A 6,485-nucleotide genomic window follows, 5' to 3' on the forward strand; every position below is an offset into this window, starting at 1 on the left:
AAAAGGTGTTCTCTAATGCAGGGGGATAATATACCATGGTCTCAAATATTTTTTTCTGATAAAGGAAGCAGCTACAGAAAGCTTTTATTTGTTCAAAGTAACCAATGCTATAGATGTAAAAAAATCCAACAACTCCCCAATACTACTTCAAAACAAACATATCAAACGTGATTTTCATTAGAATATTATTTCTTCACACTAATAAATCAAAAAACAAAGACCCAGATTATATATATATATATATATATAAAGCAATGCAAACAATTATTGAGCTTCATCTTCTGGACAAGAATGCTAAGTTAGTCTCTCTTCATAAAAAGCAATTACAATCTGAGGACACTTCATATTTGCCTCTTTTGCCAGCACCAAGTCTGCCTCATCTGAATCTTTCCATTTCATGAGAAACATTAATTCATTAATTCTGTGGCACCAATTATTCGTTCAGGATCAAGACCTCTGGCAAAACCTCTTGGTTTATCAGCAGCATCTCTTTTCTCCTTTGATTTGCTATCATCAGATTCATTGTCAGATAAAGATTTTCTTTTTGTACCATCTTTTTCTTTACCAGCTTTTTGAGAATTAAGAAATGCTTCAATTAACTCTGGACAATCTAAATTTTTCTTCAGGTTCCCAAGTATTGTCAGCATCTGTAAATCCCTTCCACTTCAGGAACTACTCCACCTTCCCATTCACTACACGTCCGCCCAGTACTTTTTCCACCACAAATTCTTCAGGCTCTGCCTCTTCTACTTTTTTACTCTTTGCATTTTGTTTCTTTCCCATTTTTTGCAATGTAGTTTTATTGGAGGCCATTTTTTATTGCAGACTTGAAGAGCTATTATTCACCACCTCCGAGCTGCTCCAGGTCCGGGTTTGTGGCGTCTCAGGCCCTGCGCGCCTCAAGCTCCAGCCACATCCGAGGAGGAGAAGGGGGCTGGGGAGCTGCGCGCCGGGCCACAGCTCGAGGTGGCTGGGGAGGGGGGGGGGTCTCTCTCTCTCTCTCTCTTTTTTTTTTCTTTTTAACAGTCTTGAGGTCTTTTATTTTCTTTACATTTATCATGCCATGAACTCATAGGGAATGGGTTGCAGCAGTTTAGGCTCCTTTCCATTAGTTCTCACAAACTGTGCTTCTCTGCGTGGGGCAGGCTGGTGCTTCACTTGAACCCAAGTACCTTCTCTTTGGCTTCCTTCTTTTTCTGATCATTTTCCTTCACACGCTTCAGGAAGCTGTCTCGGCTCTTTGAGTGTTTAATATGCTCAGTGCGTACATTAATTCTCTTGGCAAGAATCTTGCCCTTAACATGTTTGTTTACAACAATGCCAACAGCATGCTGAGTAACATTGTAGACTCTTCTAGTTTTGCCATGGTAACATCTGTGGGGCCTTACTTTTTGAACAGTGCCCATTCCCTTGATGTCCACAACATCACCTTTCTTATAGATTCGCATGTATGTGGCCAAAGGAACAACTCCGTGTTTTCTAAAAGGTCTAGAGAACATATAGCGGGTACCTCTCCTCTTTCCCTTTGTATTGGTCATTTTGGTGAACTACTGGAAGATGGCGGTTCTGGCCTAAAGGAACAAGAATTAATGTTTCTTTGACTGTTTTCTCTACTTGACATCAGGATGTTATCATGCCTAGGAGCTTGGGCTTTCATGTCATTTAAACTGGGACTTAAATCTTGGCTCTTCCACATATTAGCTCGTGATGGCAGATGAGTTACTTAATCTAAGTCAGCATTCTTGTCTGCAAAGGGCACATTAGAAGAATCTTATTTATAAAGAGAAAATGAGATGATATATGTGAAGCATTTAACACAGAGCTTGGCATGCAGTAGGCATGATATGAGTGATATTATTACAATGATCAGACGCATAGCACTGGACTAGGGACATCCTTCATATTCAACCTGCCTTCAATGTATACCTCAATATGTGTTCTCTTTTCTTATGCTGTCAGTTCATTGTGCCCCACTTTGTGCTTCTCACCACCCTCAGAGACCTACTTTATGTTCAATCCTGACTCTGACAGTACACTGAATTATCTATTGCATCCATATGTCATTTAATTAATTGCTATGTGCCATCATATATGCTTGTTCAGTTTCCCCAGATAGTAGATAAGCTTCTGTAAGTTTCCAGCCCTTTGTTGGACTGTCCTAGCAGTGTGAAGCTATCCAAGGAACTTGATAAATGAGTAATAGGTGAGTTGATATATTTTGCCAACAATGACACAAGCCAAGTTCAAGAGCAATTCATGATTACAAAGGCCCATAATTTTTTTTTTTTAAAGATTTTTATTTATCTATTCAGCAGAGAGGGACACAGCGAGAGAGGGAACACAAGTGGGGGGAGTGGGAGAGGGAGAAGCAGGCTTCCCGCCGAGCAGGGAGCCCGATGTGGGGCTTGATCCCAGGACCCTGGGATCATGACCTGAGCTGAAGGCAGACGCTTAACGACTGAGCCACCCAGGCGCCTCAAATTTCCATAATTTCTAAACCAAAATCAAGACATGTGATTTGGCAAGTACAGGTTGATTTAGGGGAAAGTGGAGCAGACAATTTGAAATTGGGACTGTCCCAGAAAATACAGGAGTTCTCATTACGATTCAGCTAGGGAATACACATCAAAGTAGGAGATTATTTTTCTCAGTGATTCTTCCTGGAATTCAAAGTGTTTTTAAAACGCTAGTTTGTAATTCCTTTGTGGTCAGTGAAAACCAGATGACCTCTACTGATGTTTTTTATTCTTTTTTTTTTTTTTTTCCTTTTTCTTCTCCTCCTCCTTATTCTTTTTTTTAACGAATTGATTTCATGTAGAAGAATTGGGATAATAACACTGGGCAAGACAAACAGACAAGAAGAATCTTAAGGCAACAATTGATCAAATTTTAACTTTAAAATTTTAAAGAATATTCTGAGTGGTGAGTATAACTACTATGTATGCCATCAGAAATATGCTTCATATTTGTTGATAGTGTTTCAGAAATGTTCCTGAAAAGATTGAATGTAAGTTGATTTCTGAAAAAGCTTATACTATTTTCAATCCATAGGAAATTTTTATAGACATTCTACAGTGAATCCTTTTGCCAAGAGATGTGTATATTAGTTGTGCAATGTAATATAAAAAATTATACCAACATTAAGCAGCTGAAAACAACATTTATTATCTTGCAGTTTCTATGAGTCAGGAATCTGGTGCTGCTTATCTGGGTCTTGGGGTTTAGGGTCTTTTATGAGGCTGCCATCAAGGTGTCAGCAGAGCTGAAGTCATTTCCAGGCTCAATTGGAGATGGATCCATTTCCAAGTTCACACACATGGCTGTTCCTTGCTCATGGGCCTCTCCATAGGACGGCTTACAACACGGCCTCTTGCTTTACCCAGAGCAAGCAAGTGACTTAATCTCAGAAGTGACATTCGTTACTTTTTTTGCATTTCAAGATTATGTGACATAGCTCCATGAAAAGTGGAGTTGAGAACTTACTAATTCATGTCTCATCCTTTAAGAAAATCCCTGTGGAGACAACTGATTCAGTCATTTAGTTATCTTCCTCTTTCTCCATGTTCATTTATAAAATTATAGTTTAAGTCAGAAAGTACACCCCACCCCATCATAAAAGGAAGGCAGCTGGGAAAAAAAAATTTTTTTTTAAATTTTATTATGTTATGTTAGTCACCATAATATACATCATTAGTTTTTGATGTGGTGATCCACAATCCATTGTTTTCTTATAACACCTAGTGCTCCATGCAATATGTGCCCTCCTTAATCCCCGGGCTAACCAATCCCCCCTTCCCCCTCCCCTCTAAAACCCTGTTTGTTTCTCAGCGTCCACAGTCTCTCATGGTTCATCTCTCCCTCTGATTCCCCCCCTTCATTTTTCCTTTCCTTCTCCTAATGTCCTCCATGCTATTCCTTATGTTCCACAAATAAGTGAAACCATATGATAATTGACTTTCTCTGCTTGACTTATTTCACTTAGCATAATCTCCTCCAGTCCCATCCATGTTGATGTAAAAGTTGGGTATTCATCCTTTCTGGTGGTTGAGTAATATTCCATTGTATATATGGACCACATCTTCTTTATCCATTCGTCTGTTGAAGGGCATCTCGGCTCTTTCCACAGTTTGGCTATTGTGCTCGCTTCGGCAGCACATATACCACAGTTTGGCTATTGCGGACATTGCTGCTATGAACATTGGGGTGCATGTGGCCCTTCTTTTCACTACATCTGTGTCTTTGGGGTAAATACCCAGTGGTGCAATTGCTGGGTCATAGGGTAGCTCTATTTGTAACTTTTTGAGGAACCTCCACACTGTTTTCCAAAGTGGCTGTACCAACTTGCATTCCCACCAACAGTGTAAGAGGGTTCCCCTTTCTCCACAACCTCTCCAACATTTGTTCTTTCTTTCCCTGTCCATTTTTGCCATTCTAACTAGTGTAAGGTGGTATCTCAATGTGGTTTTGATTTGCATTTCCCTGATGGCTAATGATGATGAACATTTTTTCATGTGTCTGTTAGCCATTTGTATGTCTTCTTCAGAGAAGTGTCTGTTCATCTCTTCTGCCCACTTTTTGACTTGATTATTTGTTTTTTGGGTGTTGAGTTTAAGAAGTTCTTTATAGATCTTGGATACCAGCCCTTTATCTGTAGTGTCATTTGCAAATACCTTCTCCCATTCTGTGGGTTGCCTCTTTGTTTTGTTGACTGTTTCCTTTGCTGTGCAGAAGCTTTTTATCTTGATGAAGTCCCAGAAGTTCATTTTTGCTTTTGTTTCACTAGCTTTTGGAGATGTATCTTGAAAGAAGTTGCTGTGGGCGATGTCAAAGGGGTTACTGCCTATGTTCTGCTCTAGGATTTTGATGGATTCATGTCTCACATTGAGGTCTTTCATCCACTTTGAGTTTATCTTTGTGAATGGTGTTAGAGGATGGTCGAGTTTCATTCTTCTGCATGTGGTTGTCCAATTTTCCCAGCACCATTTATTGAAGAGACTGTCTTTTTTCCATTGCATATTTTTTCTTGCTTTGTCAAAGATTATTTGACCATAGAGTTGAGGGTCCATATCTGGGTTCTCTATTCTGTTCCATTGGTCTATATGTCTGTTTTTGTGCCAGTACCATGCTGTCTTGGTGATCACAGCTTTGTAATATAGCTTGAAATCGGGCAACATGTTGCCCCCAGCTTTTTCTTTTTCAACATTTCCTTGGCGATTAAGGGTCTTTTCTGATTCCATACAAATTTTAGGATTTTTTTTCCAGCACTTTGAAAAATGTCATTGGAGTTTTGATCGGGATGGCATTGGGTAGCATAGACATTTTAACAATGTTTATTCTTCCAATCCATGAGCATTGAATGTTTTTCCATCTTTTTGTGTCTTCTTCAATTTCTTTCATGAGTGTTTTGTATTTCCTAGAGTATAGATCCTTTACCTCTTTGGTTAGGTTTATTCCGAGGTATCTTATGGTTTTTGGTGCTATTGTAAATGGAATCGTTTCTTTAATTTCTCTTTCTACAGTTGTGTTGTTAGTGTATAAGAAAGCAACTGATTTCTGTGCATTGATTTTATATCCTGCCACATTACTGAATTGCTGTAGAAGTTCTAGTAATTTGGGGGTGGAGTCTTTTGGGTTTTCCACATAAAGTATCATGTCGTCTGCGAAAAGAGAGAGTTTGACTTCTTCTTTGCCAATTTGAATACCTTTTATTTCTTTTTGTTATCTGATTGTTGTTGCTAGGACTTCTAGTACTATGTTGAACAATAGTGGCGAGAGTGGGCATCCTTGACGTGTTCCTGATCTTAAGGGAAAGGCTCTCAGCTTTTCCCCATTGAGGATGATATTTGCTGTGGGTTTTTCATAGATGGATTTTATGAACTTGAGGAATGTTCTCTCTATCCCTATACTCTGAAGAGTTTTAATCAGGAAAGGATGTTGTATTTTGTCAAATGCTTTTTCTGCATCAGTTGAGAGGACCATATGGTTCTTCTCCCTCCTCTTATTAATGTGTTCTATCACATTGATTGATTTATGAATGTTGAACCACCCTTGCATCCCAGGGATAAATCCCACTTGGTCGTGGTGGATGATCCTTTTAATGTATTGTTGGATCCTATTAGCTAGGATTTTGTTGAGAATTTTGGAATCCATATTCATCAGGGATATTGGTCTGAAATTCTCCTTTTTGATGGGGTCTTTGCCTGGTTTGGGGATTAAGGTAATGCTGGCCTCATAGTATGAGCTTGGAAGTTTTCCTTCTGTTTCTATTTTTTGAAACAACTTCAGTAGAATAGGTATTATTTCTTCTTTGAATGTTTGGTAGAATTCCCCAGGGAATCCATCAGGCCCTAGACTCTTGTTTTTTGGGAGGTTTTGGATCACTGCTTCAATCTCGTTACTGGTTATTGGCCTATTCAGGTTGTCAATTTCTTCCTGTTTCAGTCTGGGCAGCTTATAGGTTTCCAGGAAGGCCTCCATTTCATCCA

At 39.2% G+C, this 6,485-nt stretch overlaps 2 pseudogenes; both read right to left on the reverse strand.

Moving 5' to 3' along the window:
• Positions 1–264: 264 nt before the first annotated feature.
• LOC123841054 (chromobox protein homolog 3-like) lies at positions 265–888 on the reverse strand (annotated as a pseudogene).
• A 158-nt stretch (positions 889–1,046) lies between these two features.
• On the reverse strand, positions 1,047–1,538 carry LOC123841055 (large ribosomal subunit protein eL21-like; annotated as a pseudogene).
• Positions 1,539–6,485: the final 4,947 nt, after the last annotated feature.

This window comes from Mirounga angustirostris, unplaced genomic scaffold, assembly GCF_029215605.1.
Source record: "Mirounga angustirostris isolate CCGP_5_RB_7025 unplaced genomic scaffold, mMirAng1.0.hap1 SCAF_8, whole genome shotgun sequence".
NCBI lineage: Eukaryota > Metazoa > Chordata > Mammalia > Carnivora > Phocidae > Mirounga > Mirounga angustirostris.